This window comes from Oncorhynchus nerka, linkage group LG27 (genome assembly GCF_034236695.1).
Source record: "Oncorhynchus nerka isolate Pitt River linkage group LG27, Oner_Uvic_2.0, whole genome shotgun sequence".
Lineage (NCBI taxonomy): Eukaryota > Metazoa > Chordata > Actinopteri > Salmoniformes > Salmonidae > Oncorhynchus > Oncorhynchus nerka.
The window spans coordinates 101,562,641-101,582,939 of NC_088422.1; the positions used below are offsets into that span (position 1 = coordinate 101,562,641).

The following is a 20,299-nucleotide window of genomic DNA, read 5'->3' on the forward strand; positions in this document are numbered from 1 at the left end:
CTCTGGAGCCTGGATCGACCCTGACCTGACTCTACGGTGGTCATGAGGATGCGTTCCACGTGGAGGTGAAGACGCGGTGTTGTTGTGTCCCTTGTAGTGTCTCTTCAGGATCTCTGGTAAACTTCTCTCTGGTGAGCTGCACAATAAAGAGAATAGTGTCTTTAGGATTCTAACGAACAGTCACTTCAATGTCCTTTAAAACCATGGCAACCTCTAACGGCTCTGATAACGCTTTGGCCAGAATTCTAATTGAGAATCGTTAACAGGTGCTTTACGGTGAGTTCGTTTGTTTGGACATCTCATTACCGTAGCAACGCCACGGTAATGGTTCCCTGTTGTAGCTGATTCCTACAAAAAGTCTCCACGACAGGCTTGTTTTGAAAACCCCATTACCATAGCAATCCCTGTAAAAGGTATCCTCACGGTCGTCGTATCTAGGACTGATACCTGATAGTGTAAGTGTCCACTCTGTCCTAATACGGGCGTACTTCATCTGGGACTGATACCTGATAGTGCAAGTCCACCCTTGTCCTAATACGGGCGTACCTGTATCTGGGACTGATGCCTGATAGTGTAAGTCCACCCTGTCCTAATATGGGAGTGCCTATCTGGGACTGATGATAGTGTAAGTCCACCCTGTCCTAATATGTATGCACTGTATCTGGTACTGATGCCTGAAAGTGTAAGTCCACCCTGTCCTAATATGGGCGTACCTATATCTGGGGACTGATGCCTGATAGTGTAAGAACACCCTGTCCTAATATGGGCGTACCTTGTATCTGGGACTGATGCCGATAGTGTAAGTACACCCTGTCCTAATATGGGCGTACCTGTATCTGGTACTGATGCCTGATAGTGTAAGTCCACCCTGTCCTAATATGCATGCACCTGGGTATCTGGGACTGGATGCCTGATAGTGTAATTCCACCCTGTCCTAATACGTGGGCGTACCTGTATCTGGGACTGATGCCTGACAGTGTAAGTCCACCCTGTCCTAATATGGGCGTACCTGTATCTGGGACTGATGCCTGACAGTGCAAGTACACACCCTGTCCTATGGGCGTACCTGTATCTGGGACTGATGCCTGATAGTGTAAGTCCACCATGTCCTAATATGGGCGTACCTGTATCTGGGACTGGATGCCTGATAGTGTAAGTCCACCCTGTCCTAACATGGGCTTACCTGCATCTGTACTGATGCCTGATAGTGTAAGTCCACCTGTCCTAATACGGCGTACTCTGTATCTGGGACTGATGCCTGATAGTGTAAGTACACCCTCTGTCCTAATACGGGCATAACGCTCCTGATGAGGTTACCTGGATTCCAATCAGAGAGAGAAACAGAGAAACACTCACATGCTCCCGGGAATACGAAGGCTGGAAGATGGCTGCTGCTAACTCTGCCAGGAAGATGACCAGGATGAGCAGGAAGAATCCGAGGGAGAGGGAGAGAGAAGAGGGACAATCAGAATAGTGACTCCATTCACTAAACACTTTAGGGTAAAAAATGGCTGGGCAATATATGGAACCTCATAAATAAAACTCAATATACAGACAGAGAGATCGGATCCACCGAGCTGACATCTTATAGGCAACCATAATGATTAGTGTAGACGGGGTGAAGGTTCAGAAGGGAAATAGTTGTCACCTGATTGGTTTTCACGCAGTTTATCAGCGATATCCAATTACCAGCACTGCTTTCTGTAATTCTACATGCTGACAAGCCAAGAGCGCTAAACCAAACATAATGTAGAGAAAATAACTAACCAACCATAATGTAGAGTAGATAACTAACCAAACATAGTAGATAACTAACCAAACATAGTAGATAACTAACCAGACATAATGTAGAGTAGATAACTAACCAAACATAGTAGATAACTAACCAACCATAATGTAGAGTAGATAACTAACCAGACATAATGTAGAGTAGGTAACTAACCAAACATAATGTAGAGTAGGTAACTAACCAAACATAGTAGATAACTAACCAAACATAATGTAGAGTAGATAACTAACCAAACATAATGTAGAGTAGATAACTAACCAAACATAATGTAGAGTAGATAACTAACCAGACATAATGTAGAGTAGATAACTAACCAAACATAATGTAGAGTAGATAACTAACCAAACATAATGTAGAGTAGATAACTAACCAAACATAGTAGATAACTAACCAAACATAATGTAGAGTAGATAACTAACCAAACATAGTAGATAACTAACCAGACATAATGTAGAGTAGATAACTAACCAAACATAGTAGATAACTAACCAGACATAATGTAGAGTAGATAACTAACCAAACATAACGTAGGTAGATAACTAACCAAACATAGTAGATAACTAACCAACCATAATGAGTAGATAACTAACCAAACATAGTAGATAACTAACCAGACATAATGTAGAGTAGATAACTAACCAACCATAATGTAGAGTAGATAACTAACCAAACATAATGTAGAGTAGATAACTAACCAAACATAGTAGATAACTAACCAAACATAGTAGATAACTAACCAAACATAATGTAGAGTAGATAACTAACCAACCATAATGTAGAGTAGATAACCAACCAAACATAGTAGATAACTAACCAAACATAGTAGATAACTAACCAAACATAGTAGATAACTAACCAACCATAATGTAGAGTAGATAACTAACCAACCATAATGTAGAGTAGATAACCAACCAAACATAGTAGATAACTAACCAACCATAATGTAGAGTAGATAACTAACCAAACATAATGTAGAGTAGATAACTAACCAGACATAGTAGATAACTAACCAACCATAACGTAGAGTAGATAACTAACCAAACATAGTAGATAACTAACCAACCATAATGTAGAGTAGATAACTAACCAACCATAATGTAGAGTAGATAACTAACCAAACATAGTAGATAACTAACCAACCATAATGTAGAGTAGATAACTAACCAAACATAATGTAGAGTAGATAATCAACCAAACATAACGAGAGTAGATAACTAACCAAACATAGTAGATAACTAAACCAAACATAATGTAGAGTAGATAATAACCAAACATAATGTAGATTAGATAACTAACCAGACATAATGTAGAGTAGATAACTAACCAAACATAGTAGATAACTAACCAAACATAATGTAGAGTAGATAACTAACCAAACATAATGTAGAGTAGATAACTAACCAAACATAGTAGATAACTAACCAAACATAATGTAGAGTAGATAACTAACCAAACATAATGTAGAGTAGATAACTAACCAAACATAATGTAGAGTAGATAACTAACCAGACATAATGTAGAGTAGATAACTAACCAAACATAGTAGATAACCAACCAAACATAGTAGATAACTAACCAAACATAGTAGATAACTAACCAAACATAATGTAGAGTAGATAACTAACCAAACATAATGTAGAGTAGATAACTAACCAAACATAGTAGATAACTAACCAAACATAATGTAGAGTAGATAACTAACCAAACATAATGTAGAGTAGATAACTAACCAAACATAACGTAGAGTAGATAACTAACCAGACATAATGTAGAGTAGATAACTAACCAAACATAGTAGATAACTAACCAAACATAATGTAGAGTAGATAACTAACCAGACATAATGTAGAGTAGATAACTAACCAAACATAGTAGATAACTAACCAACCATAATGTAGAGTAGATAACTAACCAGACATAATGTAGAGTAGGTAACTAACCAAACATAATGTAGAGTAGGTAACTAACCAAACATAGTAGATAACTAACCAAACATAATGTAGAGTAGATAACTAACCAAACATAATGTAGAGTAGATAACTAACCAAACATAATGTAGAGTAGATAACTAACCAGACATAATGTAGAGTAGATAACTAACCAAACATAATGTAGAGTAGATAACTAACCAAACATAATGTAGAGTAGATAACTAACCAAACATAGTAGATAACTAACCAAACATAATGTAGAGTAGATAACTAACCAAACATAGTAGATAACTAACCAGACATAATGTAGAGTAGATAACTAACCAAACATAGTAGATAACTAACCAGACATAATGTAGAGTAGATAATCAACCAAACATAACGTAGAGTAGATAATTAACCAAACATAGTAGATAACTAACCAACCATAATGTAGAGTAGATAACTAACCAAACATAGTAGATAACTAACCAGACATAATGTAGAGTAGATAACTAACCAACCATAATGTAGAGTAGATAACTAACCAAACATAATGAGTAGATAACTAACCAAACATAGTAGATAACTAACCAAACATAGTAGATAACTAACCAAACATAATGTAGAGTAGATAACTAACCAACCATAATGTAGAGTAGATAACCAACCAAACATAGTAGATAACTAACCAACCATAACGTAGAGTAGATAACTAACCAAACATAGTAGATAACTAACCAACCATAATGTAGAGTAGATAACTAACCAACCATAATGTAGAGTAGATAACCAACCAAACATAGTAGATAACTAACCAACCATAATGTAGAGTAGATAACTAACCAAACATAATGTAGAGTAGATAACTAACCAGACATAGTAGATAACTAACCAACCATAACGTAGAGTAGATAACTAACCAAACATAGTAGATAACTAACCAACCATAATGTAGAGTAGATAACTAACCAACCATAATGTAGAGTAGATAACTAACCAAACATAGTAGATAACTAACCAACCATAATGTAGAGTAGATAACTAACCAAACATAGTAGATAACTAACCAACCATAATGTAGAGTAGATAACTAACCAAACATAATGTAGAGTAGATAACTAACCAAACATAACGTAGAGTAGATAACTAACCAAACATAGTAGATAACTAACCAAACATAATGTAGAGTAGATAACTAACCAAACATAATGTAGAGTAGATAACTAACCAGACATAATGTAGAGTAGATAACTAACCAAACATAGTAGATAACTAACCAAACATAATGTAGAGTAGATAACTAACCAAACATAATGTAGAGTAGATAACTAACCAAACATAGTAGATAACTAACCAAACATAATGTAGAGTAGATAACTAACCAAACATAATGTAGAGTAGATAACTAACCAAACATAACGTAGAGTAGATAACTAACCAGACATAATGTAGAGTAGATAACTAACCAAACATAGTAGATAACTAACCAAACATAATGTAGAGTAGATAACTAACCAAACATAGTAGATAACTAACCAACCATAATGTAGAGTAGATAACTAACCAGACATAATGTAGAGTAGGTAACTAACCAAACATAATGTAGAGTAGGTAACTAACCAAACATAGTAGATAACTAACCAAACATAATGTAGAGTAGATAACTAACCAAACATAATGTAGAGTAGATAACTAACCAAACATAATGTAGAGTAGATAACTAACCAGACATAATGTAGAGTAGATAACTAACCAAACATAATGTAGAGTAGATAACTAACCAAACATAATGTAGAGTAGATAACTAACCAAACATAGTAGATAACTAACCAAACATAATGTAGAGTAGATAACTAACCAAACATAGTAGATAACTAACCAGACATAATGTAGAGTAGATAACTAACCAAACATAGTAGATAACTAACCAGACATAATGTAGAGTAGATAACTAACCAAACATAACGTAGAGTAGATAACTAACCAAACATAGTAGATAACTAACCAACCATAATGTAGAGTAGATAACTAACCAAACATAGTAGATAACTAACCAGACATAATGTAGAGTAGATAACTAACCAACCATAATGTAGAGTAGATAACTAACCAAACATAATGTAGAGTAGATAACTAACCAAACATAGTAGATAACTAACCAAACATAGTAGATAACTAACCAAACATAATGTAGAGTAGATAACTAACCAACCATAATGTAGAGTAGATAACCAACCAAACATAGTAGATAACTAACCAACCATAACGTAGAGTAGATAACTAACCAAACATAGTAGATAACTAACCAACCATAATGTAGAGTAGATAACTAACCAACCATAATGTAGAGTAGATAACCAACCAAACATAGTAGATAACTAACCAACCATAATGTAGAGTAGATAACTAACCAAACATAATGTAGAGTAGATAACTAACCAGACATAGTAGATAACTAACCAACCATAACGTAGAGTAGATAACTAACCAAACATAGTAGATAACTAACCAACCATAATGTAGAGTAGATAACTAACCAACCATAATGTAGAGTAGATAACTAACCAAACATAGTAGATAACTAACCAACCATAATGTAGAGTAGATAACTAACCAAACATAGTAGATAACTAACCAACCATAATGTAGAGTAGATAACTAACCAAACATAATGTAGAGTAGATAACTAACCAAACATAACGTAGAGTAGATAACTAACCAAACATAGTAGATAACTAACCAAACATAATGTAGAGTAGATAACTAACCAAACATAATGTAGAGTAGATAACTAACCAGACATAATGTAGAGTAGATAACTAACCAAACATAGTAGATAACTAACCAAACATAATGTAGAGTAGATAACTAACCAAACATAATGTAGAGTAGATAACTAACCAAACATAGTAGATAACTAACCAAACATAATGTAGAGTAGATAACTAACCAAACATAATGTAGAGTAGATAACTAACCAAACATAACGTAGAGTAGATAACTAACCAGACATAATGTAGAGTAGATAACTAACCAAACATAGTAGATAACCAACCAAACATAGTAGATAACTAACCAAACATAGTAGATAACTAACCAAACATAATGTAGAGTAGATAACTAACCAAACATAATGTAGAGTAGATAACTAACCAAACATAGTAGATAACTAACCAAACATAATGTAGAGTAGATAACTTAAATCCAAACATAATGTAGAGTAGATAACTAACCAAACATAACGTAGAGTAGATAACTAACCAGACATAATGTAGAGTAGATAACTAACCAAACATAGTAGATAACTAACCAAACATAATGTAGAGTAGATAACTAACCAGACATAATGTAGAGTAGATAACTAACCAAACATAGTAGATAACTAACCAAACATAGTAGATAACTAACCAATCATAATGTAGAGTAGATAACTAACCAGACATAATGTAGAGTAGATAACTAACCAAACATAGTAGATAACTAACCACACATAGTAGATAACTAACCAACCATAATGTAGAGTAGATAACTAACCAAACATAGTAGATAACTAACCAAACATAGTAGATAACTAACCACACATAGTAGATAACTAACCAAACATAATGTAGAGTAGATAACTAACCAAACATAGTAGATAACTAACCAAACATAATGTAGAGTAGATAACTAACCAGACATAATGTAGAGTAGATAACTAACCAAACATAGTAGATAACTAACCAAACATAATGTAGAGTAGATAACTAACCAAACATAGTAGATAACTAACCAATCATAATGTAGAGTAGATAACTAACCAAACATAGTAGATAACTAACCAAACATAATGTAGAGTAGATAACTAACCAGACATAATGTAGAGTAGATAACTAACCAAACATAATGTAGAGTAGATAACTAACCAACCATAATGTAGAGTAGATAACTAACCAGACATAATGTAGAGTAGATAACTAACCAGACATAATGTAGAGTAGATAACTAACCAAACATAATGTAGAGTAGATAACTAACCAAACATAATGTAGAGTAGATAACTAACCAGACATAATGTAGAGTAGATAACTAACCAACCATAATGTAGAGTAGATAACTAACCAACCATAATGTAGAGTAGATAACTAACCAAACATAGTAGATAACTAACCAACCATAATGTAGAGTAGATAACTAACCAAACATAGTAGATAACTAACCAACCATAATGTAGAGTAGATAACTAACCAAACATAATGTAGAGTAGATAACTAACCAAACATAACGTAGAGTAGATAACTAACCAAACATAGTAGATAACTAACCAAACATAATGTAGAGTAGATAACTAACCAAACATAATGTAGAGTAGATAACTAACCAGACATAATGTAGAGTAGATAACTAACCAAACATAGTAGATAACTAACCAACCATAATGTAGAGTAGATAACTAACCAAACATAGTAGATAACTAACCAACCATAATGTAGAGTAGATAACTAACCAAACATAAGTAGATAATAATTAACCAAACATAACGTAGAGGAGATAACTAACCAAACATAGTAGATAACTAACCAAACATAATGTAGAGTAGATAACTAACCAAACATAATGTAGAGTAGATAACTAACCAGACATAATGTAGAGTAGATAACTAACCAAACATAGTAGATAACTAACCAAACATAATGTAGAGTAGATAACTAACCAAACATAATGTAGAGTAGATAACTAACCAAACATAGTAGATAACTAACCAAACATAATGTAGAGTAGATAACTAACCAAACATAATGTAGAGTAGATAACTAACCAAACATAACGTAGAGTAGATAACTAACCAGACATAATGTAGAGTAGATAACTAACCAAACATAGTAGATAACCAACCAAACATAGTAGATAACTAACCAAACATAGTAGATAACTAACCAAACATAATGTAGAGTAGATAACTAACCAAACATAATGTAGAGTAGATAACTAACCAAACATAGTAGATAACTAACCAAACATAATGTAGAGTAGATAACTAACCAAACATAATGTAGAGTAGATAACTAACCAAACATAACGTAGAGTAGATAACTAACCAGACATAATGTAGAGTAGATAACTAACCAAACATAGTAGATAACTAACCAAACATAATGTAGAGTAGATAACTAACCAGACATAATGTAGAGTAGATAACTAACCAAACATAGTAGATAACTAACCAAACATAGTAGATAACTAACCAATCATAATGTAGAGTAGATAACTAACCAGACATAATGTAGAGTAGATAACTAACCAAACATAGTAGATAACTAACCACACATAGTAGATAACTAACCAACCATAATGTAGAGTAGATAACTAACCAAACATAGTAGATAACTAACCAAACATAGTAGATAACTAACCACACATAGTAGATAACTAACCAAACATAATGTAGAGTAGATAACTAACCAAACATAGTAGATAACTAACCAAACATAATGTAGAGTAGATAACTAACCAGACATAATGTAGAGTAGATAACTAACCAAACATAGTAGATAACTAACCAAACATAATGTAGAGTAGATAACTAACCAAACATAGTAGATAACTAACCAATCATAATGTAGAGTAGATAACTAACCAAACATAGTAGATAACTAACCAAACATAATGTAGAGTAGATAACTAACCAGACATAATGTAAGAGTAGATAACTAACCAAACATAATGTAGAGTAGATAACTAACCAACCATAATGTAGAGTAGATAACTAACCAGACATAATAGAGTAGATAACTAACCAGACATAATGTAGAGTAGATAACTAACCAAACATAATGTAGAGTAGATAACTAACCAAACATAATGTAGAGTAGATAACTAACCAGACATAATGTAGAGTAGATAACTAACCAACCATAATGTAGAGTAGATAACTAACCAACCATAATGTGAGTAGATAACTAACCAAACATAGTAGATAACTAACCAACCATAATGTAGAGATAACTAACCAAACATAGTAGATAATGTAATGTAGAGTAGATAACTAACCAAACATAATGTAGAGTAGATAACTAACCAAACATAATAGAGTAGATAACTAACCAAACATAGTAGATAACTAACCAAACATAATGTAGAGTAGATAACTAACCAAACATAATAGAGTAGATAATAACCAGACATAATGTAGAGTAGATAACTAACCAAACATAGTAGATAACTAACCAAACATAATGTAGAGTAGATAACTAACCAAACATAATGTAGAGTAGATAACTAACCAAACATAGTAGATAACTAACCAAACATAATGTAGAGTAGATAACTAACCAAACATAATGTAGAGTAGATAACTAACCAAACATAACGTAGAGTAGATAACTAACCAAACATAATGTAGAGTAGATAACTAACCAAACATAGTAGATAACCAACCAAACATAATAACTAACCAAACATAGTAGATAACTAACCAAACATAATGTAGAGTAGATAACTAACCAAACATAATGTAGAGATAACTAACCAAACATAGTAGATAACTAACCAAACATAATGTAGAGTAGATAACTAACCAAACATAATGTAGAGTAGATAACTAACCAAACATAATAGAGTAGATAACTAACCAGACATAATGTAGAGTAGATAACTAACCAAACATAGTAGATAACTAACCAAACATAATGTAGAGAATAACTAACCAAACATAATGTAGAGTAGATAACTAACCAAACATAGTAGATAACTAACCAAACATAATAGTAGATAACTAACCAATCATAATGTAGAGTAGATAACTAACCAAACATAACGTAGAGTAGATAACTAACCAGAATAATAGTAGATAACTAACCACACATAGTAGATAACTAACCAAACATAATGTAGAGTAGATAACTAACCAAACATAGTAGATGTAACCAAACATATAGTAGATAACTAACCACACATAGTAGATAACTAACCAAACATAATGTAGATAATAACTAATCAAACATAGTAGATAACTAACCAAACATAATGTAGAGTAGATAACTAACCAAACATAGTAGATAACTAACCACACATAGTAGATAACTAACCAACCATAATGTAGAGTAGATAACTAACCAAACATAGTAGATAACTAACCAAATAATGTAGAGTAGATAACTAACCAAACATAGTAGATAATCAACCAAAACATAATGTAGAGTAGATAACTAACCAAATAATAGAGTAGATAACTAACCAAACATAATGTAGTAGATAACTAACCAACATAATGTAGTAGATAACTAACCAAATAATAGTAGATAACTAACCAAACATAATGTAGAGTAGATAACTAACCAAACATGGAGTAGATAACTAACCAATCATAATAGAGTGATAATTAAAAAAAGATTAGATAACTAACCAAACATAATGTAGAGTAGATAACTAACCAAACATAATGTAGAGTAGATAACTAACCAGACATAATGTAGAGTAGATAACTAACCAAACATAATGTAGAGTAGATAACTAACCAACCATAATGTAGAGTAGATAACTAACCAAACATAATGTAGAGTAGATAACTAACCAAACATAGTAGATAACTAACCAAACATAATGTAGAGTAGATAACTAACCAAACATAATGTAGAGTAGATAATAACCAAATAATGTAGAGTAGATAACTAACCAAACATAATGAGTAGATAACTAACCAACCATAACGTATATAATTAACCAGACATAAGAGTAGATAACTACCAGACATAATGTAGAGTAGATAACTAACCAGACATAATGTAGAGTAGATAACTAACCAGACATAATGTAGAGTAGATAACTAACCAAACATAATGTAGAGTAGATAACTAACCAAACATAATGTAGAGTAGATAACTAACCAAACATAATGTAGAGTAGATAACTAACCAAACATAATGTAGAGTAGATAACTAACCAAACATAGTAGATAACTAACCAGACATAATGTAGAGTAGATAACTACCAAAATAACTAACCAACCATAACGTAGAGTAGATAACTAACAAACATAGTAGACATAATGTAATGAGTAGATAACTAACCAGACATAATGTAGAGTAGATAACTAACCAAACATAATGTAGAGTAGATAACTAACCAAACATAATGTAGAGTAGGTAACTAACCAAACATAGTAGATAACTAACCAACCATAATGTAGAGTAGATAACTAACCAAACATAATGTAGATAACTAACTAACCAAACATAATGTAACTAACCAAACATAGTAGATAACTAACCAAACATAATGTAAGATTAGATAACTAACCAAACATAATGTAGAGTAGATAACTAACCAAACATAATGTAGAGTAGATAACTAACCAAACATAGTAGATAACTAACCAGACATAATGTAGAGTAGATAACTAACCAAAACATAGTGATAACTAACCAAACATAATGTAGAGTAGATAAACTAACCAAACATAGTAGATAACTAACCAAACATAATGTAGAGTAGATAACTAACCAGACATAAATGTAGACATAGTAGATAACTAACCAACCATAATGTAGATAACCAACTAAACATAGTAGATAACTAACCAAACATAATGTAGAGTAGATAATAACCAAATAATAGTAGATAACTAACCAAACATAATGTAGAGTAGATAACTAACAAACAAACATAGTAACCAGATAACTAACCAACCATAATGTAGAGTAGATAACTAACCACGAATAATGAGTAGATAACTAACCAACCATAATGTAGATAGATAACTAACCAAACATAATGTAGAGTAGATAACTAACCAAACATAATGTAGAGTAGATAACTAACCAAACATAGTAGATAACTAACCAACATAATGTAGAGTAGATAACTAACATAGTAGATAACTAACCAGACATAATGTAGATAACTAATAACAAACATAATGTAAGTAGATAACTAACCAAACATAGTAGATAACTAACCAAACATAATGTAGAGTAGATAATAACCAGACATAATGTAGAGTAGATAACTAACCAAACATAGTAGATAACTAACCAACCATAATGTAGAGTAGATAACTAACCAAACATAGTAGATAACTAACCAGACATAATGTAGAGTAGATAACTAACCAGACATAATGTAGAGTAGATAACTAACCAAACATAATGTAGAGTAGATAATAACCAAACATAATGTAGAGTAGATAACTAACCAAACATAGTAGATAATAACCAACCATAATGTAGAGTAGATAACTAACCAGACATAGTAGATAACTAACCAACATAATAGATAACTAACCAAACATAGTAGATAACTAACCAACACATAATGTAGATAACTAACCAAACATAGTAGATAACTAACCAAACATAGTAGATAACTAACCAAACATAATGTAGAGTAGATAACTAACCAAACATAATAACCAATCATAGTAGATAACTAACCAAACATAATGTAGAGTAGATAACTAACCAAACATAATAACTAACCAAACATAGTAGATAACTAACCAGACCATAATGTAGAGTAGATAACTAACCAAACATAGTAGATAACTAACCAGACATAACCAACCAAAATAGTAGATAACTAACCAGACATAGTAGATAACTAACCAAACATAGTAGATAACTAACCAACCATAATGTAGAGTAGATAACTAACCAAACATAGTAGATAACTAGATAATAACTAACCAAACATAAATGATAACTATAGTAGATAACTAACCAAACATAATGTAGAGTAGATAATAACAAATCAAACATAGTAGATAACTAACCAAACATAATGTAGTGAGTAGATAACTAACCAACCATAATGTAGAGTAGATAACAAACCAAACATAATGATAACCAACCAAACATAGTAGATAACTAACCAAACATAGTAGATAACTAACCAACCATAATGTAGAGTAGATAACTAACCAAACATAGTAGATAACTAACCAAACATAATGTAGGTAGATAACTAACCAAACATAATAGTAGATAACTAACCAGACATAATGTAGAGTAGATAATCAACTAAACATAATGTAGAGTGATAATCTAACCAAACATAGTAGATAACTAACCAAACATAATGTAGAGTAGATAACCAACCAAACATACAGAGTAGATAACTAACCAACATAGTAGATAACTAACCAACCATAACTAACCAAACATAGTAGTGATAACTAACCAACCATAATGTAGAGTAGATAACTAACCAAACATAATGTAGAGTAGATAACTAACCAGACATCATTAAGATATGATAAACTGTACCAACATTAATGAGAGATAACATCCAAAGTCATAGATAACTAAAACTTACATAATTTAGATAGACTAACAAACATAGTCACTAGATAGATAACTAACCAAACATAGTAGATAACCACAACATATGTAGAAAGTAGATAACTAACCAAACATATGCAGATAACTAACCAACCATAACTAACCAAACATAGTAGATAACTAACCAACCATAATGTAGAGTAGATAACCAACCAAACATAATGTAGAGTAGATAACTAACCAAACATAATGTAGAGTAGATAACTAACCAAACATAATGTAGAGTAGATAACTAACCAAACATAATGTAGAGTAGATAACTAACCAGACATAATGTAGAGTAGATAACTAACCAGACATAATGTAGAGTAGATAACTAACCAAACATAATGTAGAGTAGATAACTAACCAGACATAGTAGATAACTAACCAAACATAATGTAGAGTAGATAACTAACCAAACATAATGTAGAACCAACCATAATGTAGAGTAGATAACTAACCAGACATAATGTAGAGTAGATAACTAACCAGACATAATGTAGAGTAGATAACTAACCAGACATAATGTAGAGTAGATAACTAACCAGACATAATGTAGAGTAGATAACTAACCAGACATAATGTAGAGTAGATAACTAACCAGACATAATGTAGAGTAGATAACTAACCAGACATAATGTAGAGTAGATAACTAACCAAACATAGTAGATAACTAACCAAACATAATGTAGAGTAGATAACTAACCAAACATAATGTAGAGTAGATAACTAACCAAACATAATGTAGAGTAGATAACTAACCAGACATAATGTAGAGTAGATAACTAACCAGACATAATGTAGAGTAGATAACTAACCAGACATAATGTAGAGTAGATAACTAACCAAACATAATGTAGAGTAGATAACTAACCAAACATAATGTAGAGTAGATAACTAACCAGACATAATGTAGAGTAGATAACTAACCAGACATAATGTAGAGTAGATAACTAACCAAACATAATGTAGAGTAGATAACTAACCAAACATAATGTAGAGTAGATAACTAACCAGACATAATGTAGAGTAGATAACTAACCAGACATAATGTAGAGTAGATAACTAACCAGACATAATGTAGAGTAGATAACTAACCAAACATAATGTAGAGTAGATAACTAACCAGACATAATGTAGAGTAGATAACTAACCAAACATAATGTAGAGTAGATAACTAACCAAACATAGTAGATAACTAACCAGACATAGTAGATAACTAACCAAACATAATGTAGAGTAGATAACTAACCAAACATAGTAGATAACTAACCAAACATAATGTAGAGTAGATAACTAACCAAACATAGTAGATAACTAACCAACCATAATGTAGAGTAGATAACTAACCAACCATAACGTAGAGTAGATAACTAACCAAACATAACGTAGAGTAGGTAACTAACCAACCATAATGTAGAGTAGATAACTAACCAAACATAATGTAGAGTAGATAACTAACCAAACATAATGTAGAGTAGATAACTAACCAAACATAATGTAGAGTAGATAACTAACCAGACATAATGTAGAGTAGATAACTAACCAACCATAATGTAGAGTAGATAACTAACCAGACATAATGTAGAGTAGATAACTAACCAAACATAACTAACCAAACATAATGTAGAGTAGATAACTAACCAAACATAATGTAGAGTAGATAACTAAGCAGACATAATGTAGAGTAGATAACTAACCAGACATAATGTAGAGTAGATAACTAACCAGACATAATGTAGAGTAGATAACTAACCAGACATAGTAGATAACTAACCCAAACATAGTAGATAACTAACCAGACATAATGTAGAGTAGATAACTAAACCAAACATAGTAGATAACTAACCAAACATAATGTAGAGTAGATAACTAACCAACCAAACATAGTAGATAACTAACCAGACATAATGTAGAGTAGATAACTAACCAGACATAGTAGAGTAGATAACTAACCAAACATAGTAGATAACTAACCAAACATAATGTAGAGTAGATAACTAACCAAACATAGTAGATAACTAACCAAACATAATGTAGAGAGATAACTAACCAAACATAGTAGATAGATAATTAACCAAACATAATGTAGAGTAGATAACTAACCAAACATAGAGTAGATAACTAACCAAACATAATGTAGAGTAGATAACTAACCAAACATAGTAGATAACTAACCAAACATAATAGTAGATAACTAACCAAACATAGTAGATAACTAACCAGACATAGTAGATAACTAACCAAACATAGTAGATAATAACCAACCAAATGTAGAGTAGATAACTAACCAAACATAATGTAGAGTAGATAACTAACCAATCATAATGTAGAGTAGATAACTAACCAAACATAGTAGATAACTAACCAAACATAATGTAGAGTAGATAACTAACCAGACATAATGTAGAGTAGGTAACTAACCAGACATAATGTAGAGAGATAACTAACCAGACATAATGTAGAGTAGATAACTAACCAAACATAATAGAGTAGATAACTAAACCAAACATAACTAGACCAAGATAATGTAGACCAAAGATAACTAACCAAACATAATGTAGAGTAGATAACTAGATAAGACTGAACGTACAAAAAGAGCAGCAGCCCAGTAATGTATATATCACTATAATAACACACTGAACTTACTAAAGAGCAGCAGCCCAGTAATGTTTATAGCACTACTATAACACACTGAACTTTACAAAGAGCAGCAGACACTTGTTCTCCTCCCGGATGGCCCGCAGCAGCCCAAGAAGCCGAGGAGGAAGAGCATTGCCCCATGGCCAGGATGATGTAGACCCCAGTGAAGAGCAGAGGGTTGGCTGCCATGATCTCCCTGAAGCCCATAGGGTCCACCAGTACCCACACACCCACACCTGGGCAGGAAGGAGCCTCCAACTGGACCACACACACACACACAGAGAGAGGGAGCCAATCAGAATAGGAGAGACACACAGGCAGCCAATCAGAACAGAGTATAGCCAGGAAGAAGGAAGTATAGTAGGAAGTTGATGTCTGATTTAACTGGAGAGGCTATACCGTGGGCCTAAGTTAATGATGCTTGTCACTCAAGCATGGCAGGTGGATGGATTATCTTGGCAAAGGAGAAATGCTCACTAACAGGGATGTAAACAAATTTGTGCACAACATTTGAGAAAAAATAAGCTTAAATAAGCTTAAATAAACATTTCTGGATTTTTTTATTTCAGCTGATGTAACATGAGACCAACACTTTACATGTGGCGTTTCTATTTTTGTTCAGTGGGACATCAGACAGCAGAACATCAGACAGCAAAATATCAGACAGCAGAACATCAGAGAGTAGAACATCAGACAGCAAAATATCAGACAGCAGAACATCAGAGAGTAGAACATCAGACAGCAGAACTTCAGACAGTAGAACATCAGACAGCAGAACATCAGACAGCAGAACATCAGACAGCAAAATATCAGACAGCAGAACATCAGAGAGTAGAACATCAGACAGCAGAACATCAGACAGTAGAACATCAGACAGTAGAACATCAGACAGTAGAACATCAGACAGCAGAACATCAGACAGTAGAACATCAGAGAGTAGAACATCAGACAGCAGAACATCAGACAGCAAAATATCAGACAGCAGAACATCAGAGAGTAGAACATCCAGACAGCAGAACATCAGACAGTAGAACATCAGACAGCAGAACATCAGAGAGTAGAACATCAGACAGCAGAACATCAGACAGCAGAACATCAGAGAGTAGAACATCAGACAGCAGAACATCAGACAGCAAAATATCAGACAGCAGAACATCAGAGAGTAGAACATCAGACAGCAGAACTTCAGACAGTAGAACATCAGACAGCAGAACATCAGACAGTAGAACATCAGACAGACAGAACATCAGACAGTAGAACATCAGACAGCAGAACATCAGACAGTAGAACATCAGAGAGTAGAACATCAGACAGCAGAACATCAGACAGCAAAATATCAGACAGCAGAACAAAGTAGAACATCAGACAGCAGAACATCCAGACAGTAGAACATCAGACAGCAGAACATCAGACAGCAGAACATCAGACAGCAAAATATCAGACAGCAGAACATCAGACAGTAGAACATCAGACAGTAGAACATCAGACAGTAGAACATCAGACAGCAGAACATCAGACAGTAGAACATCAGACAGTAGAACATCAGACAGCAGAACATCAGACAGTAGAACATCAGAGAGTAGAACATCAGACAGCAGAACATAGACAGCAAATATCAGACAGCAGAACATCAGAGAGTAGAACATCAGACAGCAGAACATCAGACAGAACATCAGACAGCAGAACATCAGACAGCAGAACATCAGACAGCAGAACATCAGACAGCAGAACATCAGACAGCAGAACATCAGAGAGTAGAATATCAGACAGCAGAACATCAGACAGCAAAAACATCAGACAGCAGAACATCAGAGAGTAGAACATCAGACAGCAGAACTTCAGACAGTAGAACATCAGACAGCAGAACATCAGACAGTAGAACATCAGACAACAGAACATCAGACAACAGAACATCAGACAGTAGAAAATCAGACAACAGAACATCAGACAGTAGAACATCAGACAGCAGAACATCAGACAAGTAGAACATCAGACAGCAGAACATCAGACAGTAGAACATCAGACAGCAGAACATCAGACAGCAGAACATCAGACAGTAGAACATCAGACAGTAGAACATCAGACAGCAGAACATCAGACAGCAGAACATCAGACAGCAGAACATCAGACAGCAGAACATCAGACAGTAGAACATCAGACAGTAGAACATCAGACAGCAGAACATCAGACAGCAGAACATCAGACAGTAGAACATCAGACAGTAGAACATCAGACAGCAGAACATCAGACAGCAGAACATCAGACAGCAGAACATCAGACAGCAGAACATCAGACAGCAGAACATCAGACAGCAGAACATCAGACAGCAGAACATCAGACAGTAGAACATCAGACAGCAGAACATCAGACAGCAGAACATCAGACAGTAGAACATCAGACAGCAGAACATCAGACAGTAGAACATCAGACAGCAGAACATCAGACAGCAGAACATCAGAGAGTAGAACATCAGACAGCAGAACATCAGACAGCAGAACATCAGACAGCAGACCATCAGACAGTAGAACATCAGACAGCAGAACATCAGACAGTAGAACATCAGACAGCAGAACATCAGACAGCAGAACATCAGACAGCAGAACATCAGAGAGTAGAACATCAGACAGCAGAACATCAGACAGCAGAACATCAGACAGCAGAACATCAGAACATCAGAACATCAGACAGCAGAACATCAGAAAGTAGAACATCAGAACATCAGACAACAGAACATCAGAAAGCAGAACATCAGACAGCAGAACAGCCAGAACATCAGACAGAACATCAGAACATCCAGACAGCAGAACATCAGACAGCAGACAGCAGAACATCCAGACAGCAGAACATCAGACAGCAGAACATCAGACAGCAGAACATCAGACATCAAATCAAATGTATTTATATAGCCCTTTGTACATCAGCTGATATCTCTAAGTGCTGTACAGAAACCCAGCCTAAAACCCCAAACAGCAAGCAATGCAGATGTAGAGGCAATGTGGCTAGGAAAAACTCCCTAGAAAGGCAGGAACCTAGGAAGAAACCTAGAGAGGAACCAGGCTCTGAGGGGTGGCCAGTCCTCTTCTGGCTGTGCCGGGTGGAGATTATAACAGAACATGGCCAAGATCATCAGATCAACATGACAGCAGAACATCAGACAGCAGAACATCAAACAGCAGAACATCAGACAACAGAACATCAGACAGCAGAACATCAGACAGCAGAACATCAGACAACAGAACATCAGACAGCAGAACATCAGACAGCAGAACATCAGACAGCAGAACATCAGACAGCAGAACATCAGACAACAGAACATCAGACAACAGAACATCAGACAGCAGAACATCAGACAGCAGAACATCAGACAGCAGAACATCAGAACATCAGACAGCAGAACATCAGACATCAGAACATCACAACATCAGACAGCAGAACATCAGACAGCAGAACATCAGACAGCAGAACATCAGGACATCAGACAGCAGAACGTCAGACATCAGAACATCAGACAACAGAACATCAGACAGCAGAACATCAGACAGCAGAACAACAGCACAGCAGAACATCAGACAGCAGAACATCAGACAACAGAACATCAGACCATCAGACAGCAGAACATCAGACAGCAGAACATCAGACAGCAGACAGCAGAACAT

At 33.9% G+C, this 20,299-nt stretch overlaps 1 pseudogene; it reads right to left on the reverse strand.

The window, feature by feature from the left end:
• LOC135565149 (tetraspanin-18B-like) overlaps nt 1-20,299 on the reverse strand; it is a 27,425-nt pseudogene that overhangs the window by 4,613 nt on the left and 2,513 nt on the right.